Source organism: Ochotona princeps, chromosome 24 (assembly GCF_030435755.1).
Source record: "Ochotona princeps isolate mOchPri1 chromosome 24, mOchPri1.hap1, whole genome shotgun sequence".
NCBI lineage: Eukaryota > Metazoa > Chordata > Mammalia > Lagomorpha > Ochotonidae > Ochotona > Ochotona princeps.
This window is the reverse complement of record NC_080855.1, coordinates 33,403,443-33,425,607: the sequence shown is the minus strand read 5'-3', so window position 1 is coordinate 33,425,607 and position 22,165 is coordinate 33,403,443. Positions and strand designations below refer to the sequence as shown.

General features: G+C 43.9%; 1 protein-coding gene across 3 annotated transcripts in view; it reads right to left on the bottom strand.

Annotated features, from left to right (window-relative positions):
* The window catches only part of TPST1 (tyrosylprotein sulfotransferase 1), a 119,012-nt gene that overhangs the window by 81,585 nt on the left and 15,262 nt on the right, over positions 1 to 22,165 (bottom strand). Inside the window, exon 1 of one of the 3 annotated variants that reach the window (XM_058680569.1) lies at positions 13,131 to 13,148. The exons of the other annotated variants lie outside the window; for them this stretch is intronic. The gene's annotated coding sequence lies outside the window, so the exon portion shown is untranslated. Of the gene's footprint in view, positions 1 to 13,130; positions 13,149 to 22,165 lie in introns of those variants that run through there. 3 annotated transcript variants of the gene reach the window in all.

Below are 22,165 nucleotides of genomic sequence, written 5' to 3'. Positions count from 1 at the left end.
TTAAGCTCAATCAAACATCATAGATGAGTAGACTGGATTAAAAAACAAAACCCATCTGTTTGTTGTCTAAAAGAGACACATTTCACCAAAAAAAATCAGCAGAAACTATATCGCATGGGTTTTGATGTTTTCTGTTAGTTTCACCTCTTCAAAACAGTTTCTTCTGATTAAATTCTTCAATGACTCATAGATCATACACTAGCATCATTTTCTGCAAGAAGGTTCTTGATTTTTCATTTCTTTAGCTACACGTTAGTCATTTAGTAGCATGTTATTTAACTTCTTGGTGTTGTTAATTACTTTTTTCTTCCTGATGCTGATTTTGTTTTGTGGCTTTTCATTTAAGGGTATGTATAGTAGCTGTGTAATGGAGACTGTCGTATCTAGTAACATGTTATTTAACTTCATGGCTTTGTAAATTTCTATTTTTCTTCCTGTTGTTGATTCTGTATTATGACTTTTCATTTAAGGGGATGTACAGTAGCTGTGAAATGGAGACTAACATATCCAGATGTGAAGATACAATGCAGTATGCATTTCTACTTCCAGACAAAGATGGACTCACATGAAACTGTTTACTGTATCTTGACAATAGGATGCTGGACTCTCTGCCATTGTCTATGCCCACAATGATGGACATATGACTGTGTTTGAAGAACTATACTTTAGTAATGATAGAGAGGAACTAGGTGTGGGGGGGGAAATTGGGGCTGAGATAAGCAAAATACTAGGAGCCTATGGAACTATATCATAAAATAATAATAATAAGCAATAGATATGCAAAATAATAAATACATAAAAATAAATTTAGGCTTTAAGCAGGCACGAAGAAACTCCTTTGCCATAACTGAAAAGTTATTTTTATTAAGGCGCATTTATTTATTCGAAAGGCAGAACGACAGAGAGGGAAGGACACATGGAGACTTTGCATCTGCTGGTTCACTTCCGAAATGGCCAGAACTGCTGCGGCTGAGTGAGGCAGGAGCCAGAAGCCTAGGATACCAGTCAGCCTCCCACTTCAAGTGGCCAGGGTTCAAGCACTTGAGCCTTCTGCTGCTGCACTGTCAGGTGAAATCAGCAGGAAGCTGGATGGGAGGGGAAACAGCCAGAACCCAAGTCAGTGTTCTAACAGGAGATGCTGACGTCATGCACAGCACTTAATCTCTGCGCTGCAACACCGGCCCAATTGAAATGCTCTAAACTTGACTGCCGGCACAGCTGCACAATTCTATGAAATACATAATGCATCAATGAATCATACATTTACAAGGAGTGAGCTTTAAAGTACATGAATCATACTGCAATAAAGCTTTTAAAAACAATTACAAGAAAAATGTCAACAGTCTTAGTATACAACAAGACCTGACTTTTGTTTATTGATGTTTTCAATCCTTTAGTCAAACACTCAATATATAGATTTATGAGCACATAAATCACAAAGTGAAAACAGGTTGGGATTCAAAGATCAGTTTAACAAGAAAAGACTGCAAAGAAGAAAGCATTAAGTGGTAGCAAAAGAGCAGAAAATTATGCATTTTTTAGGATTCATTTATTTTTGGGCCTAGTAGCTAAAATCCTTGCCTTGCACATGCCAGGATCCCATATGGGTGCTGGTTCTAAACCCGGCTACTCCACTTCCCATCTAGCTCCCTGCTTGTGGCGTAGGAAAGAAGCAGAGGATGGCCCAAAGCCTTGGGACCCTGCACCCACATGGGAGATGCAAAAAGAAGCTCCTGGCTCCTGACTTTTGATTAGCTTAGCTCTGGCCATTGAACCAGTGAACGGAAGACTTTTCTGTCTCTCCTTCACCTTGTAGATCTGACTTTCCAATAAAAATAAACAAAAAAAAAAATTTATTTATTTTTATTAGAAAAGCAGATTTACAGAGAGAAGAAGAGACAGAAAGAAAGATCTTCCATCTGCTGGTTCATTCCCAAAGTGGCTGTAATGGCTGGAACTGAGCTAATCTGAAGCCAGGAGCTTTTCCTCCAGGTCTCCCACGTAGGTGCAGGATCTTAAGCACTTGGGCTATTCTCGACTGCTTTCCCAGGTCACAAGCAGGGATCTGGATGGGAAGTGGAGCAGCTGAGATGTGAACAGGCATCCATATGGGATCCTGGCCCATGTAAGGTGAGGATTGAATCACTGAGCCACCATGCTAGGCCCTATCCACTATTTTTAAAAAGATTTACTTATTGGAGCCAGGCTTGTGGTATAACGAGTTAAGTCACCATCTGCAATGCCAACATCCCCTATGAGTGCCAGTTTGAGTCCCAGCTGCTCCATTTCCAATCTAGCTTCCTGCTAATGTACCTGAGAAAACAGCAGAATAAGGCCCAAGTCTTTTTTTTTTCTAAGATTTTTTTTTTATTATTATTGGAAAGCCGGATATACAGAGAGGAGGAGAGACAGAGAGGAAGATCTTCCATCCGATGATTCACTCCCCAACTGAGCCACAACGGGCCGGTGCTGTGCTGATCCGATGCCAGGAACCTGGAAACTCTTCCGGGTCTCCCACGCGGGCACAGTGTCCCAAAGCCTTGGGCCGTCCTCGACTGCCTTCCCAGGCCACAAGCAGGGAGCTGGATGGGAAGTGGTGTTGCCAGGATTAGAACCGGCGCCCATATGGGATCCCGGGGCGTTCAAGGTGAGGACTTTAGCCGCTGGGCCCAGCCCAAGTCTTTAGAACCCTACATCCATGTGAGAGATTTGGATGAAGCTCTTTGCTAAAATTTATTTCTACTTATTTGAAAGGCAAAACTACACAGAAAGAGGGAAAAACAAAGATAGACATGGAGGGAATAATGGGGACAGTGAGAGAGGGGAAAGAGAAAAAGAGAGAGAAAATTCTTTAATCTGTTAGTTCACTCCACCAGTTGGGCCAGTCTGAAGCTGCAAGAGCCAGGGCTAGGTCAGGCAGAAGCTGGGAGTCTGGAACTCAATTCAGGTTTCCCATGTGGGTAGCAGGGATCTCATCTTCCATTACTTTCCCAGGCACATAGTCAGTGAACTGGATTAAAAGTGAAGCAGTCAGGAGTTGAACTAGAACCCATACAGAATGCTGGCATTATAGGCAGCAGCTCAATCTTCTGTAGCACAATGCTGGTTCCAACTGTATCCATTTGATAGAACATATACTTAAGATATTATCCCAGAATTCAATTTAGAAGAGGGTATGTTGGGCCCGGCGGCATGGCCTAGCGGCTAAAGTCCTCACCTTGAACGCCCCGGGATCCCATATGGGCGCCGGTTCTAATCCCAGCAGCTCCACTTCCCATCCAGCTCCCTGCTTGTGGCCTGGGAAAGCAGTTGAGGACAGCCCAAAGCATTGGGACCCTGCATCCCTGTGGGCGACCTGGAAGAGCTCCTGGTTCCCGGCATCAGATTGGCGTGCACCAGGCCCGTTGCGGCTCACTTGGGGAGTGAATCATTGGACGGAAGATCTTCCTCTCTGTCTCTCCTCCTCTCTGTATATCTGACTTTGTAATAAAAATAAATCTTTAAAAAAAAAAGAAGAAGAGGGTGTGTGGGAAGAAAATAATATAAAAAACAAATGATTAAGATTTAGCCAGGGGGCACTGCTGTGGCACTGTGGGTGAAGCCAGTACCTGGGACGCCAGCATCCCCTCCCAAACTGCCAGTTCATGTTCCTGTTGCTCCACAATTTTGTTTTGTTTTCGTTTTTTAAAGATTTATTTTATTTATTTGAAAGGCAGAGTTACAAATTGAGAGAGAGAAAGTCAGTCTTCCATCTACTGGTTCAATCCTCAAATGGACACAACAGCCAGAGTTGGGCCAGTCTGAAGCCAGAGGCTAGGAATTTCTTCTAGGTCTCCCACGTGGGTACGGGGAATCAAAGCATTTGGGCCACCCTCTGATGCTTTTCTAGGCACTTTAGCAGGAAACTGAATTAGAAGTGGAGCAGCCAAAATTTGGACCTACTCCACCACAGCACTTGTCCCACTGCTCCACTTCTAATCTGGATTCCCACACCTAGGAATCTAGCAGAAAATGGCCCAAGTGCTTAATTCCCTGTCACTCGAGTGGGAAATCCAGCAGACATTCCAAGCTCCTGGCTTTGGCCTAGCCTAATCCTGGCCATTTGAGGAAGGAGTGAGCAGATGAGAGGTCTCTCTGGCTCCTCCTCTGTCACTCTGCCTTCCAAATAAATTAAATCTGTAGACAAACTGAAATCATTCAACCCAAAAAAAGTTTTCCTGAACTGGAAACCGGCACTAGTTACTGATGTATGATATTATTTCAAGCAAAGTAAATGACAATAGATCCAATGTGGGCACATTTTAAAAATTGCAAGTACAAAGAAAATAATTCTGCAGAATTACAAACAAATGAAGGAAATAAGGACCACAGAACTAAACAAAGTGGCATTAGATGTCTACAATACTAAATGGGTACTCTCTGGTTTCCTGTTTATACCTTTTTCAAATTTGCTATAATGAACATGCTTGTGTTACTCTCCTAACTGGGAAAAGAAACATCAATGTTCTAAAAATAATAGCAACAGTTTCTCCTTCAAAACAGAATTTAGGCTAAGATTCCACAGATGAGTAGGGGTTAACAAGACTGATGAAAAGAACATTCCAGGAGAAGCAAATGGATATGCAAAAGTCCTTACAATAGGAAGGCATTTTGAAGCTTTCAAAGAAGCAGGAAGTAGACCCAAGTGGCTGCAAGACAGTGAGCAAAAGGGAAAGGAAGTGAGAGATGAAACCAGGCAGGGATGGAATCATAAATCTTGTGGCTCAAATTAGGGTCATGAAATTTTATTGCAGATATAACCAAATGTGCCTGATTTAAAGATTTTTAAGCAAGGAGTTACTTGATCTAATTTAGGATTTTAAATCTCATTCTAAGCAAAACGATCTTAAAAAAAGGACTCACACTTCCCAATTTCAAAACCATAAAACTATGCTAACAAAAATGTCAACCTAAAATGAAGAATAGAGAGACTGATTCATTATGGCAGAGTTCACTCAGGAATCGCACACACAATCCTAGATACATGTTTTATGGCACCCAATGCACAGACTGGTTAGCTGCTGCTTGGTAGTTCTGCCTCAGCCCCATAATTCACACAAACCAAGGGGTGTGGCAGCTCAGCCCACCACATTCCAGCAGGTGTCAATGCCTTGTCAGGGCGATCCCTACCAGGCCTATCTCCAGCCCTGGTTTTTGTGTGTGCCAGCCTGTGCTGAGGCATAGCCCAGGCTGGCACACATCCCACCTGGCTCTCCTGCATGCCTGTGGGCACTGTGACTTAGCTCAGCTTAACCCATTCCCAGAGCCGGCCTTCTAGCATGCCGACAGGTGCTGCTGCCTTGTTCAGCCTGGCTTGCCCCCAGCCCTGGTTCTTGTGCACACGAGCAATTGGTACAGCCTGGCAGGTGAGTGTAAATCTTAAACAGAACACACACAACCACACACAACCACACACACACACAGAATAAGATACTGCTTGACAATCAAATTTGGCTACAACTGAAAACAGAGAAAGAATCAAGTAATAGGCCAAGTTTGGCAGAGAAGTTAAACTTGCATTTGTGATGCTGGTCTCCAGGTGCACTTTTGATTCCACTTGAGACTGCTCCGTTACCAACACAGCTTCCTGTTAATGCACCTGGGAAAGAAGCAGAAGATGGATGGCCCAAGTGCTTAGGCCCCATGATCCCCTAAAGATTCAGTGTTTAGGATTCAGTGTTTAGCCTGGTATGGCCAAATGGCCACAATGGCCAAAGATGAGCCGATCCAAAGGTAGGAGCTAGGAGTGTCTTCTGGGTTTCCCATGCGGGTACAGGGTCCCAAGGCTTTGGGCCATTTCCCTGTTTTCCCAGATGAGGAGTAATGACTAATGAGTATGTGATTTTTCTCCTGGGGTTATGAAGGCATCCTAAATCCAGATTTTGGAGAATTTTATGGTATGTAGATTACATCTAAACAATACTACTTTTTAACTAGATGGTCCCAACTAAGTACTATTATGCTCAGTGAAATAAGTCAATCTCAAAAGGACAAATACATACGTTCTCTCTAATATAAGGAAACCATCATGCAAATTGTAAGTTCAATAACCCAATCCATACGTTCCTGGGTTTTTTTTTTTTTTTTTTTTTGCTGCATCCCAAGTATTTTGATATTTTTTATTTCATTTTCATTTCTTTCAAATACTTCATTTTCTCTTGTCGAATTCATCGCTGGCTCATGGATTGCACGGTGGCATCATTGTACCCAACAGACTTTTGTTTTCTTTTTGCTACCTATGCGTTGGTTATTCAGTGGCGCGTTTTTTCAACTCGATGGTGCTGTAATTATGTTGTGGTTGTTGTTGTTGTGGCTGTTGTCCTAATTCATAATGGTTGTTGACCTTATTTCGTGGCTTCTCATTTAAGGGAATGCATAGTGACGGAGTAATAGAGACTACCATATCCAGACGTGGGGATACAACAGAATATGCATCCCTACTTCCAAATCAAAGATGAACTCAATGAAACTGTTGGAAATGTGTAAAAAATAGGATGCTGGACTGTCTGACATTGTCTGTACCAGCAATGTCAGGGCACACTTAAATAACAGACTGATGGAATCATGACTCCTTATGAAGGACTGTATTATTGTAGCAACGTGGGGAAATTCAGGGGTGGGATTTTGGAGGGACAGAAATCCCAGTCTCTCCAAAACTGTACCATAAAGTTCAAAATAAAAATTAAAATAAATAAGTAAGAATACTGCTTTTTATAAAAACATGGGGTCCAGCATGGTAGCCTAGCGGCTGAAGTCCTCGCCTTGCACACACCAGGGTCATATATGGGCACCAGTTTGTGTCCCAGCTGCTCCGCTTCCCATCCAGCTCCTTGCTTATGGCCTGGGAAAGCAGTCGAGGATGGCCCAAAGATTTGGGACGTTACAACTGCGTGGGAAAGTCAGAGGAGGCTCCTGGCTCCTGGCTTCAGATCAGCTCAGCTCTGGCTGTTGCGGCCACTTGGAGAGTGAACCAGCGGATAGAAGATCTTTGTCTCTCTTTCACCCTGTATATCTGACTTTCCAATAAATCTTAAAAAAAAAAAAAAGCATGAAGCATTAAAAGGGATAAAATAAAATACACTGACAATATCAAGTTTCAAAAAGATCATCAAACACAACAATTAAAACATCTTTCTGTTGGGTGGAATTTGGAAAGCTTTAATATATTCACTGGTAAAACATTATCCAGCACTAAGAAGGAACAAACTTTTGAAACATGCAAACACACAGGCAAATCTCAAAGGCTGAGCAGAAAAGTCAGTTTCAAAATGATTCCATTCATTAAACATTGTCAAAAAAGGGGAAAACCACACATCAGTGGATGCCAAAGGACTCTATTACACAAAGGAGTTTTCTGGGATAATTCAACTGTACTATTTTGATTATGAATCATAACATACATAATCACAGAACCGAGCACCAAGAAAAAAATTCTATTTAATTTTTTTGGTAGTTTTTAGAAATTTCGAAAAATTTGAGGAAAACATGAGGGAGGAGGAAGATTGAGGATAGGAAAGAGCCAAGAACAGGAGTTGTGAACCTAAATCTTCCAGTTAATGTTTCTGATCAAGCATCATTTGATGTTGATAAATTCAATGGTAGTAGGAAGACATGAAGTAAATAGTGAGTTTTACTGAGATCTAGAGAAAATGATCCTAGAACATAGTCTCATATTTTCTATCTGTGAATACTGAAATAAAATAAAAATTTATTTAAATCTAAACAAAGCCAACTAAATCCACTTAGTGAAGCAACGGTAAGAGCTTCTTGGAATATAACAGGTTCTAATCAATGGCTGATTTCCTCTTTAGACAGTCATACAAGAATGATTCCTCTAGCATATTAGATTCATTTGAAGTGTTGTATAATTCATCTTACATGAGAGAAGTAGTCAGCTAAAAAAACATTTTAAGTGGCAAGCTTTTGATAAAATGCTTGCATGACCCTTTTTTTTTAAAGATTTATTTTGTTATTACAAAGTCAGATATACAGAGAGGAGGAGAGACAGAGAGGAAGATCTTCCGTCCAATGATTCACTCCCCAAGTGAGCCGCAACGGCCTGGTGCACGCCAATCCGATGCCGGGAACCAGGAACCTCTTCCGGGTCTCCCACGTGGGTGCAGGGTCCCAATGCTTTGGGCCGTCCTCAACTGCTTTCCCAGGCCACAAGCAGGGAGCTGGATGGGATTAGAACCGGCGCCCATATGGGATCCTGGGGCGTTCAAGGTGAGGACTTTAGCTGCTAGGCCACGCTGCCAGGCCCTTGCATGACCCTTTTTAAAAATTTTTATTTTTGATGATGATTACATGGCTGACCAGGGTGGGAAGGATCAAAGATTAGGGAAAAGTGGGTGAAATCATTGTTTCCAAATTTGCTATTTCTTCTTGTGTCTGGAGGAAGAGGAGATATAAAGGGGGACACCACACCCAGCCTCCCAAATGTCCCAGTACCCAGCGATGGGGAAGCGCCACCCTGGTATCAGCCCAAGGTCCCGCTGCAATGCATGAACTGAGGGTTCTGACCAAGTGGTTTGGATAGTTCTGAAATGGTGTCGATTTCGCCGATCCAAGGGTAAGGCAACCCTTCCAATGTCCATTGGCTGACATAGTCGACCTCAAATCTCCATTCACCCAGATTTTTTCTGTCATTATTTGTTGGGGTAGTTGCCCAATTTGCTCTGTTCTCCTTCCTCTGTGACAGTACCAACTGGGCTGCCATATTCTCCATGTGCATCAGGGTCTCCGTCCACTGCTCCACCTATTTGCCTTGCAGACAGTGCCAAACACCAGGGCCAGGCGACCCGAGCCACGCCAGATCCCCCGCACCCAGGACTCACACACCCGGCACCCACATCACAGACAGGCCCAAACACCAGGCCGAGCCCCACCAGATCCCCTGCCCCCATGCCAACTAAACTTGCCAACCTCTGATATACGTCAATAAGTGACAAATTTCAACAGGTAACAAATGACTGCTGCAATCTCTCCAAAATCACCTTAGCAACAATTTAAAAATCAACTATACAAAAATAACATAATTATCTCTCTGAAATCAGAAATATAAAATCTAAACCAATCAAAGGTTAATATGACTGAACTCTAAGTTATTAAAGCAACAACTGGGCCTTGAACATGCCAGGATCCCATATGGACGCCGGTTGTAATCCCGGCAGCTCCACTTCCCATCCAGCTCCCTGCTTGTGGCCTGGGAAAGCAGTCAAGGACGGCCCAAAGCTTTGGAACCCTGCACCCGCGTGGGAGACCTGGAAGAGGTTCCTGGTTCCCGGCTTCGGATCGGCGCAGCACCGGTCATTGAGGTCACTTGATGGAAGAGATCGAGTTTGGCAGGAAAAAGCAGAGAGAAAAATGAAAAAAAGAACCCACGCACTTGCTCAGTGTTTCCTTGGAATTTGAACCCAGCCCTGGGGTGTGGCTGCGACACAGGTGCACAGAAGATCTTCCTGGGGCCTCTGTCTTCCAGTTATACCTTCACCTCATAAAATTGGTTCCTGGTGAGAGGAAAGAAGGGTAGTGGGTGCGCAATTGGTAAGCTCCTACGAGCCTGTTTGTGCTCCTCACAACGCGGATGAGGCTCAGACTAAAGGTGGAATGAATGAAACCAGATGTGAACTCCAAGGTTCCAAGCAAACCTCCTCCAGGATGCCGAAGTCAAAGCAGAAAGCTCAAGCGCTACAATCATCGCTAACTTGGCGGCACCCATTTCTTAAGACCTCCTTCTCAGCCTCCTAAGGCCGCCCCCTGCACAACCCTCTGACACGTGCTAAGCCAGATGAACCTTCTCCCTTCTAAGAATACCCCTGGCTCTCCATTCCTGCTGCCTGCCTGAAGAGGACCCACACTCCTCGCCCTAAGCTCACTGCCTGAAGGTGTTGGTTCAGCCTTCCTGGGATGCAGCTTTGTCCAGCCCACTCACTGATCTGTAATGGGGAGAGGAAGGATATGGTGAACACGAGCAACTATACAACATATTTTAGGAGGCAGCAAAAGTGGGGAGAGACACAGGCACCTGAGGCATTGGCCTTCCAGGATCAACCCCTTGGAAAGTTCCTAGAAGTGTTGGTGCTCTCAGCTGGATATTGAAACTGAATGGGAATTCACCACTGGCTGCAATGTGTATGGTTTGAAAAGTATGGACTCCCCCAGCTCACAAAACATTTAAACACGAAGAATTACGCCTTGCCAAATGCCTAAGCCAATGGGGTTGCCGGACTTCCTGACTGCAAGTTGAAGTAAACATTCTTTCTTTCTTAAATAAATAAATAAATAAATAAATAAATAAATAAAGCAACAACTGATTACTGATACTCTCTACCATCTTCTTATTAAAATTCCCAGTTCTATGCACACTCAGTTTTTCCAGTTACACTCTCACAACACAGATCACTTCTGACAGTAGATGCACATGTGTGGCTGCGGGAGGTTCCCTTATACACCAAATAAATGATCAGTTCTGTAGCAGCAGGCATCAGCTGAATGCTTTTTCATTCACTCTCAATTAGACACTACCTTCCTGGAGACAGTGTCCGATTCCACAAGTTGAGAACAGTGAATCCCACCAGAATGCCCAGCTGCACCCCTTCACCCCTGTACCCCAATCTCCAGTCATGGGGTTTTTTTTTACCTATGTTTTGACCAACTAGCTCCAAAACAAGGTTCCCACAACCCTCCTTCAAGCTCCACTGATTTGCTAGAGTTGCTCACAGAACTCAGGGAAACACAGCTGTGGTTCATTACAAAGAATAACAAAGGATATACAGAGGGGAGGTAGATGCACATGGGAAGGGGTATGGAGCTTTCTTGCATTCTCCAGGCACATCACCACCCAGGGACTTCTACATGTCTGACTATCCTTTGAGGGGCATACATGGCAACACTATCACATAAGCATGACTTAAGCATGGCCAACTCTATAAACAGCCTAAGTTGCCTTGCACTTAGCTGATTGTTACACTGCTGGGAGAAAGGCAGCCAATAGCTGGCAAGCTTCCTGGACCTGGTTAATGCCAACTCTGTGTTAACTATACTAGTATGCCAGCATAGTTGCCTATTCTAAAAAAAAAAATCTAGGGAAAAGGGGGCAGAGTGCCTGCTATGCCACTGTCGGCACATACCAACCAGGGCTACATCACTGCAACCACTGCCGCCACAAGCCTGTAGGGGGGCTTGCAACACTAGGAGGTGGGGGACTCAGGATGGGTCAGAATGGGGGCTACTAAGGACTTGTTGGACAAATATAAAATGCTTCCTGGGGGCTTACATGGACTGGGCCACTGCACCCACATGTAACGGTGCGAGCTAAGACAAAGCAGATCAGAAGAGGGGATTAGAGGACCCCCCTGGAGTAGGCCAAAGTACCTGCCTGTATGCACAAGAGCCAGGGCTGGGGCCCAGCGTGGTAGCCTAGTGGCTAAAGGCCTCGCCTTGAACGCGCCAGGATCCCATATGGGCGCCAGTTCTAATCCCAGTGTCCCTGCTTCCCATCCAGCTCCCTGCTTGTGGCCTGGAAAGCAGTGTAGGATAGCTCAAAGACTTGGGACCCTGTACCCACATGGGAGACCGAGCAGAGGCTCCTGGCTTCTGGCTTCAGATCAGCACAGCTCCAGTCATTGCTGCCACTTGAGGAGTGAATCACTGAACGGAAGATCTTCCTCTCTATATCTCTTCCTCTCTGTATATCTGATTTCTAATAAAAATAAATCTTAAAAAAAAAAAAAGAGCCAGGGCTGGTGGTAGACCAGACCAAGCTAGGTCACAGCACCTTCCAGCAATCACAACAGCCATGACTGTGGGGCTAGTCTTGAAGGGATTCTTTGGGGTCACCCCAACTAGGCTAGGCCAGGCTGAGTCAGGCTAGGCTGCAGGACCTATTGGCATGTGTGAGAGCCAGGTCTGGTGGTGGGCCTGTGAATGGTCCTGAGAGGTCTCCCCAGATAGGCTAGAGCATCCATCAGAACAAGAATGATCCGAGTTTGGGAGTGGACTAGGCTAAGCCATGTGCCTGCTGGCACAAATGGAGGCTGGATCTGGACATGCCCCTGATTAGGGGTTAGGGGGGGGTGTCTCCTAACCAAGCTGCAACAGCCACCAGCACATGTAAGGTTGGGTCTGGGAGTGTACCTGGAAGGTGTATTCAGGGGTTCCTGACTAGGTTGCAGCACCTATTGGTACAAGTTACTACCAGGTCTGAGAGCAGACTGGGCCAGGCTACAGCACCCACTGGTGTGCACAAAAGAGCCTGGTTTGAGGGTGGGGCAGGCCAGGCCATAGTAATAGCCAGTTCACACAGGAACTGGGGCTAAGGGATGGCTAGGTCAGGCTGGACTGCAGCACCCAATAGCATGTACAGAGGCCTGATCAGGCTCGGCCTGGTTGGAGTTATGGGCTGCATCACCTGCCAGCATGCATGAGCCAGAACTGGGGGCAGGCCAGGTCAAGCTAGGCTGTAGCACTCACCAGCACACTTAAAAGCTGGTTATGGGGGCAAGTCTGGAATGGGCCCTCAGGGATCTCCCAACCAGGCCACTAAAAGAACTGGGTGTAGGCACAGACCAAGCCAGGCTGCAGTAGCCACTGTACACATGGGGACTAGGTCTAGGCTTCTTGGGGGTTACCCCAACTAGACTGATGCACCTACCAGTGCATGTGAGGGTAGGTCTGAGGGAAGGCCAGGTTAGGCTGGGCAGGAGTACTTGCTAGTATACGGTGAGAGATCTATCTGCGGATCAACTCAGTAAGGGCTCTTAGAAGTTGGCCCAGTGGGTCCATTCCACCCTCTCCCCAACATCAAGGACCACCACCCAGACATCTGAACTGGACTTGGAGCACATGTTGTAGGACTGGGCCAAACCCATTGCTGATTCTGTGTAAGGAGAGGCAATATACTGGGATGCACAGAAAAGACAGGGCAGTCGGCCTCTCTTGACTCAACAGAGGAACTTGAGTGCATTACCAAAAGATGGCAAGAAGAGCACACTGAATAACGCTACAGACTAAATTCTCCACCAAGTATCTAAGGCTATAGACATACCAAAATAAGACAGCCAACAAGTACATGAAGTGGTATCTTACACCTGGTACAACAAAGCCAACATCAGCTCAGAACAATCAAGACTACTCAAGTAATCCCTCAAGACATTCTTCTCCCTTTTAGGGTCCCTGGGAGGAAATCAGGGGACCACCTTTGTCCCTGGCACTGATATTATCTGGTAGCAAGGAGGAGCTCAACACCTCCCCTTCCTCCCCCAACTCCTCTACAGTCACAGGAGGGAAGGTGGGCTCTTTTCCCTCACCCACCGCCCACTCCATCCTTTCCCATCTCGTGCATAGGTTTGCAATCCCCTTACTTATGTAACAAACATTTTGAAACAAATACATTTAAATTTTTAAAAATGTGATTGGACCAAAAGAAACTATGATCTCATGCTAACAGGACTGAGTGAGGAATCCAGCAAGGTCATTCTGTCCAGATTCTTCTTGGTCTCTCTCTCTGGAACAGAATCCCTTCTGAAACGAGGGCCTTTTAAAAATTAATTTATTTTAAATTTGCATTATTTTTTTAATGAGGGTCTTATGATTAGACAATTTCTTTATGGCCAGCTCCAAAACAGAAAGACAAAGGGGGTACTATATTGGAAATAATTCCAGTTTCTATTACCTGCCTTTGGAAGAAAAGGGAACAGCAAGGAAGGCAGGGAAAGAGATTTTGTTTTCTGAGGCCTGTTTCTGAGATCTGCAGTGGCCCAACATTATAACAAGTGACTGTTTTTACTTTCACTGTTCCAAAGCTGTTCTGCAAGTGTTTCAGGAAGAACAAAAGGCCAAATACTTCAACCTTACTATTCCGGTCAGTTAAGAAATAATTAAGGGCCACAGGAATTATGAACCAGAAATCATGAATGAAAACAAAACAAAACAAAAGAAAAAATATATATATATCTCCTAACACACCAGTAAATTATAGAAGACTGAAACTGTAAATATATTTTAATGTACTTCCTTGTGCAAAAACATACACGTAAATAATTTTAATGATTGTATAACACTTCACTATGTATTTGACTAATTCTCTATTATTTACTTATTTTAAACTTTTCCTCACTATAAACAATAGTGATATTCTTATATGTAGAAATATCTTTGCACACATGGTTATTTTCTTAAAGTATGTTTTAAGAAGAATTGCTAAGTCAGAAAGCTTATGTGCTTGTCTACAGAGTAATACATAACTTTATTTCATTTCTTTACACACACACACACACACACACACACACATACAGATATCCGAATCTGACAACACTAATGATCCTACCTCCAAAATACAGCCAGAATCTGACCCTAACTCCATACATGCACTTCCCAGCAGGAACATCTCCCATCATGATCACAAACAGGTGGCATTACTTCTTTCCACTCTTGTCCCCACAGTTCATTCTCAACTCAGCAGCTAGAACAGTCTTTGTAATTATTTATTTATTTATTTATTTTTAGATTTATTATTATTGGAAAGCCAGATATACAGAGGAGGAGAGACAGAAAGGAAGATCTTCCATCCGATGTTTCACTCCCCAAGTGAGCAATATGGCCAGTGCACGCCAATCCGAAGCCGGGAACCAGGAACCTCTTCCGGGTCTCCCACACGGGTGCAGGGTCCCAAATCTTTAGCCCGTCTTCAACTGCTTTCCCAGGCCACAAGCAGGGAGCTGGATGGGAAGTGGAGCTGCCGGGATTAGAACCGGCGCCCATATGGGATCCCGGGGCTTTCAAGGCGAGGACTTTAGCCGCTAGGCCAGGCCGCCGGGCCCCATAATTATTTATTTTTAAAGATGTATTTTATTTATTTGAAAGGCAGAGTAAGACAGAGAAAGAAAAATAGAGATCTTATACCTACTGACTCGATTCCCAAATGGCCACAATGACCAAGGCTGGACCAGGCTGGACCAGGCTGAAGCCAGGAACTCAAATTGGCCTCTTATAGCAGGCCAGCTTCACAGGTGGCAGTTTAATTTTTCCTGCCACAATGTCAGCTCCCAGAGAGATCCTTTCAAAATGTAAGAATTACGTCATTCCTCTACTCAAAGCCCAGTTGTTGCTTTTGTGGGTTATTTTTTTCCCCAAAATGATCTTCAAAAGGCTTATTTTAAAACATCAGATACTAAATCCATGTTAAATTTCCCACCCTTTCTTTTTGTGTTTCTATGAAGAAATTCCTAAGGGCATCCCAAAGTAGCACTGATTAAAGTCGGGCTAATATGATCATTATCTCCGAAACAGTAGTTTGTTGTCCAAAGTAATGTAATTGAGAAGACATCTCTTAACCTTAGAGGTTTCATGAGGACTCTAACACAGGCAACTCTTTCTTACCTGGAGATAATTTAAGAGGAAACAAAAACCTTACAACACATACAATCACTTGACAGTTGTCAACTGACATAATTTTTCATTTTTTTTCCCTTAAGTTTCACTTTTACTGTATTTTCAACACAGACTCCTCTCCTATATTTGGAGGGAAAAATATATTCTACATCCCACTCAAGATGTTTGAAAGCAAATGAACAAGATAGTGACGAAAGTCCTTATAAGAGACACCAGAAAGAAAAAAGAGATTTTGACATCTTCGAAATATTCTTCTCTACTTTTCTCAAAGCTTGTGGAGTCCAATTTCTTCTCTCTGAAAGTCTGCTCACTTGCATAACTGCAGAACCATACAGCACCAGTGCAGAAAGGGGCCTTGAAATTTTTTTAAATTTTATTGTAAATATTGTCTACATAGTCGGAAAGGATGCGTATGCTTATGTGGGTGTCTGACCAGGGTGGGTTAGGGTCAGGCATGGAGAAAGGTGGGCGGGACAAATGTTGACATTTTTTTTCTCCTGTGTCTGCAAGGGAGAAAGGGGAGGTAGTTTCTCCCTGCTATCAAACTGCGTCAGCACCTGGGGATGGGGAACAGTCATCTGATTTGTTAGAGGCTGATGTGAGGAAGAGTGTCCTGGGGATGTTACTTGAGTGGTTTTGATAGTCCTGAGAAGTTGTTGGTTTAGTTGCTCTAGGGTTGAAAAAAATCTTTCAAAAATATGTTGGTTGGCAAAGTCCACATTAGTATATTCACCGACTTAGCAAGATGCTAGAAAGTTGGCCAGGAGAATTGTCCAACCTGCTCCTCTAAGTCATCAAGCTCCAACCTTCTCATTTCACAGATATACAGACTGAGGGTCATGGGTATTTTGCTTATTCCAAGTATCTCAGATCCAGAGATTTTTATGTTTCAGGTCACAGCACACACTGAGACTCCGAAAGCATCCATGTAACTAATCAACTGAAAATATTCTTCTCCAGAAGACAGACTGCGAACTTCACGCTGCTATTCCCTCTTTGATACATATTCTCCTCAAATTTTGGAGAAGAGACAGCCTTTGATTTTAAAGCTGTGAAATGGAGACTAACATCCAGATGTGAGGATACAATGTAGTATGCATTTCTACTTCCAAAGATGGACTTGCAATGAAACTGTTTACTATATCTTGACAATAGGATGCTGGACTCTCTGCCATTGTCCATGCCTGCAATGACGGACATATGACTGTGTATGAAGAACTATATTTTTAGTAATGATACAGAGAAACTAGGTGGGGGGAGGGAATTGGGGAGGGGATAAGGGAAATGCCAGGCGCCTATGGAACTATATCATAAAATGATAACAATAATAATAATAAAATCTTTAAAAAAAAAAAAAAAGAAATACAATTAAGAAAAGTCTGACCTTTACCCTTGCATCTGCCCGCAAAGCACCAACGCAAACACATCACGGGCTTCTTTCCATCACCTTTAACTCCACTGCACAGCATTTTCAGATGAGTAGTATCAATATTTTCTCAGCTGGGACATTTAAAGAGCTGAAGCTGAGTTAGAAAGGAACACTAGAATGCGTAACAACTCTCTTATCTCTGGGGAAAAGAAAGTGTTGAACACGGCAATAAACATATCTGAGAAATTCACTATTAATAAGATTGTTCTTTCCTAGCAGGCCAAACGAAGAGACTCCCAAAAATAAGGATTTAGAGACAAAGACAGGGCTGACTTCACATTTCTAGACTTAGATCTCTGCAAATTATATACAGATTTACTATTCAAAAACGGCGTTCTGAGGCAGTCACTTAGCCAAGCAGTTAAGACGCCAGTTGTATTACTCCTTATCAAGGCGTTGCGTACAGGCTGGCCTGCTTCCAGCTTCTGACTCCAGCCTGCTGCCAGTGCAGACCCTGGGAAACAGCAGCAGATGGTCACGCAGCTGGGTCCCTGACTTCATGTGGGAGACCTTGATTGAGTGTCCCAGCTTCCAGCTTCAGTTTTGATGCAGCGTTGGCCACTAAGGGCTTGTGAGAAATGAAACTAACAGATGGGGGCAGAAGGGAAGTGATCCATCTCTCTGCCTCTTAAATAAAGTATGTTAAAAACTTAACAGCATTGACACCTATCACCCTAATCAGCTGTGTAAAAAATCATCAAAAATAGAAATAATCATTGGGAAAAAAAAACTAAACAGCATCAAACAGGAACCAATGTGGCACAGCAAGTTAGGCCACAGCTTGCAGTGCCAGCACCCCCCATCAGAATACCAGTCTAAGTACCAGCTGCTCTGCTTCCAATCTAGTTTCCTGCTAACATGACAAGGACGGCACCAGAAGATGGCCCAAATACCTGGGCTCCTGCCACACATGTGGGAGAACAGGATAAAATTTCTAGCTTCAGTTGGGACCCTGAAACCTCATGGGAGACCCAGAGGAAGCTCTTGGCTCCTGTCTTCAGATCTGCTCAGATATAGGCTTTAAAGTCATTTGGGGAGTGAACCAGTGGATAGGAGATCTTTCACTCTGTCTCCATAATTCTGATCTGCCTTTCCAATAAAAATAAATAAATCTAAAACAAACAAACAAACAAACAAACAAACAAAAAACTTCTGACTTTTGGTTTCTGGCTTCTACCTGGTCCAGAATTGGCTACTGAGACCATTTGGGAAATAAAAGGGCAGATAAAAGAGCCCCTTTTTTTCTCTTTGTAGCTCTCTCTCTTTCAAAGAAATAAATCATTTTTAAAAGACAGCATCGGTTAACAAAGGCAGAAGTATACAAGTGCACTTCAGAGTTTGTGGAAAACTGAATGAAAAAAATGCATATTTTGGTGCTAAAAAAAACACTGAGATCATACATAATTTATACAAAACACATTTTCCATCAAGTTGTTGAGGATTGTGCCCAGAGGTCGGCCATGCTCAATCCCTGAGGCATAAACATGGCCCAGGCACCTGTACGTCTCAGCCTATTCAGCTCACCTTTTATTGCAATCAGGAAAACAGCCATGTTTCACACCCAAAGAGATGCTGGAGAAGTACCAGAGCAAAAGATAAATGATAGGACTATAAAGATCCTCTGGAAAACCTTCTTCCCTTTGTTAATCATTAACTCTTTCCCAGGGCCATTTATGATGTCAACTAAGGTGGCAAATAGCAACAATCAATGTCGTTTTATCTGCTATCTAAAGTTCAGTTTTATAGCTGGTTTCTCCATTTACTCTCACCTTGCTACCAAAAGGAAAAATAATAGCATAGCCTCAAACTTGCCGATGAATAAGCATTTAGAAGTTCGTTTTAAAAAACAGTGATGTTCTTCAGCAGAATGTTTAAATCAGCAGAGGCCATAAGTGAACCTCTGTTACTCGGGAACACCTTTTCCCAACTACATTTTGGGGGCTTGCACAAAATCCACTGACAACAAACAACAAATAGCAAGAATGTGGTAATACGACTGACAGTCTCTGAAAGTCAGTTAGGACTTTTCTGATTTTGAATTAATTAATTTGAAAAGCGGAGTGATAGAAGGGGGTAGGAGAGAGAAGAGCCATTGGCTCACATCTCAAAAAGTAGTAACAGCCAGGTCCCACCCAGGCCAATGCCAGGAGCCAGGAACCTATCCTGAACCAAATAGGGTAGCAAGAGCCGAAGTACTTAGGGTACCATCTGCTGCTTTCCTGGGCACATTAGCAGGGAGCTGAGCCAGAAGCAGAGCAGCCAAGATGCGAACCAGCACTCCAGTATGGGATGCCAGTCACAAGCAGGGCTTAACTCACTGCCCTGGGATTCACCTAAAAGGAAAAACACGCTGCAACAAACCTCACTGTCAGGAAGAAAAAGAGCTTTTCAAATACTAAAAACTGAATCTAATGCCAAGTATAAAAATGGAAACAACAGGGCCCGGCGGCCTGGCCTAGTGGCTAAAGTCCTCGCCTTGAAAGCCCCGGGATCCCATATGGGCGCCGGTTCTCATCCCGGAAGCTCCACTTCCCATCCAGCTCCCTGCTAGTGGCCTGGGAAAACAGTCGAGGACGGCCCAATGCGTTGGGACCCTGCACCCGTGTGGGAGACCTGGAAGAGGTTCCAGGTTCCCAGCTTCAGATCGGCGCGCACCAGGCCGTATTGCTCACTTGGGGAGTGAAACATCGGATGGAAGATCTTCCTCTCTGTCTCTCCTCTTCTCTGTACATCTGACTTTGTAATAAACTGAATAAATCTTTAAAAAAAAAAAACGCAAACAACACTATAATCAAACTCAAACACAACTGCTAAAAATTCAAACTAAATCCAATGCCTGGGATTTGCTTCAAAAGCATCTGCAAGCAGACATGTAAGCAAGGATTATAAATGAGACTGCAATGAGTCTGCTTGTGGCCTGGGAAAGCAGTCAAGGATGGCCCAAAGCCTTGGGACCCTGCACCTGTTTGGGAACCCAGAGGAATCTCCTGGCTCCTGGCTTCAAATTGGCTCTGCTCCAGCTGTTGCAACCACTTCAGGAGTGAATCAGTGGATGAAAGATCCTCTCTGTCTCTCTTCCTCTCTGTACATCTGGCATTCCAATAAAAATAAATAAATAAATGAATGAATGAATAAATAAATAAACAAAAAACCTTAAAAAAAAAAAGAAATTGGGTGATAATTGAGTGTTCAGTATAATCAAGTCCATCTGGAGTATACTTAGAATTTTTCATACTAAAGAGTTGAAATTATAATCACAGGCCCAGCGTGATGGTTCAATTGGCTAATCTTCTTTCTTGCTTGCGCTGAGATCCCATATGGGTGCCAGTTAGTGTCCCAGCTGCTCCACTTCCTATCCAAATCCCTGCTTGTGGCCTGGGAAAGCAATGAAGGATGGCCCAAAGTCTTGCAACCCTGCACTATGTAGGAAGCTCAGAAGAAGCTCCTGGCTCCTGGCTTCAGATTGGCTCAGTTTCAGCCTTTGAGGCTATTTATGGACTGAACCAGTGAATGGAAGAAATTCCTTCTCTTTGTAAATCCACTTTTCCAATTAAAATAAATAAATCTTTTAAAAAAGTCATCAGTTTAAGTTACCAAGTTATAACTTTCTCAAGCCTATAAATTAGAGGTCACTGTTGCTAACACATTTCTCATAAATTCTTCAAGCTTATGTTTATAATCTATTTAAACCATCCATGATAAGGAACACAAAGGAAAGAAAGCAATTTCGTAAACTTTAGAATTAAAAGTAACTACAAGGGCCCAGCACAGTAGCCTAACGGCTAAAGTCCTCGCCATGGAGGTGCCGGGATCCCATACGGGCACCAGTTCATATCCCAGCAGCCCCATTTCCCATCTAGCCCCCTGTTTGTTGCCTGGGAAAGCAGCAGAGGACAGTCCAAAGCTTTGGAACCCTGCACCCATGAGGGAGACCTGGAAGAGTCTCCGGGCTCCTGGATCTAGATCGGCTGAGCTCTAGCCGTTGCGCTCACTTGGGGAGTGAATCATGGGACGGAGGATCTTTCTCTCTGTCTCTCCTCTCTATATATATCTGACTTTCCAATGAAAATTTTAAAAATCTTTTTTAAAAAAAAGTAACTACAAAAGAACAAAAAGTCCAGAAAACAGTACTTAATTAATGTAAAAGAAACCTAGCATAAAGTCAGAGAACTTGAGCAACAGAGAAACGGAGAGAGATTAGCTATCCACTGGCTCACTCCCTAAATGGCCACAACAGCCAGATCTGGGGCAAGCTGCAGCCAGGAGTCAGGAGCTCCACTTAGATTTCCCACATAAGTAGCAGGTGCCCAAGTACCAGGGCCATTTTCTTCTGCTTTTCCAGGCACGTGGCTCAACTGGATGCACATCAGTTGGGACTCAAACCAGTACTCTGATATGGGAGGGTCTCACAAGCAGCCTTAACCCACCATACCACAAAGGCAGTCCCTGGGGTCACATTTTTCTCAGCCATATGACACTAGCTAAATTAGTAAGCATCACTTCTTTCCTTCTTAAAATAGAGAAAATGGTAATCAGATTTGCTTCCACAAGTAGAGTACAAATTATGAGTGAGAGAAGAAAGACTGATGAAAGATTGCAAAAACACCTCTTTGTCCTTCACTGCGCCACTTTGATAATCAAGCAAATATCAGGTAAAAGATTTGAGCAGGAGCCCATAGCATCCTTCTCACACTGGTTTCTACTCATCTGCTGCTTTTACCTCCTCACAATCCTCCATGCAGTGACTTCCTTCAGAAGCACCATCCCCACCCACTAGGTCTCCCCACACCTGGCTTCTACCCATGTGATTGCTTCTGTGTTATGCTTTTTCCTTTCAAAGAAAAGGTAAGAGAGAGAGAGAGACAGGAGAGAAAGAGAGAGAAAGATTTGTTTATTTGAAAGGAGTCACAGAGAGAGGGGCGAAGAGAGAGAAAAGTCTTCCATCTGCTGGCCACTCCCCATGGGGCTGCCAAGAGCGGGGCTGGGCCAGGCTGCAGCCACGGACCAGGAGCCTCACCTGAGTCTCCTACGTGGGCGGCAGAGGCCAAAGCACTTGGCTTAGCCTCCTCTGATCTCCCAAGCACATCAGCAGGGAGCTGAATGGGCAGTAAGGTATGGTAACAGCCTGACTCACTACACCACAGTGCTGCCCTGCTCCGCTCCTCCCCCCATCCCTTTTGGACACATCTCTGGTGAACCTTTCACTGAATGTTCTTTTCCAATCCTCTTACCCTCCTCCCCTGGAAAAAAAAAAAAAAAAAGAATCTATTTTTCCCTTTTCTCTAACCTCGATGCACTTGGTAA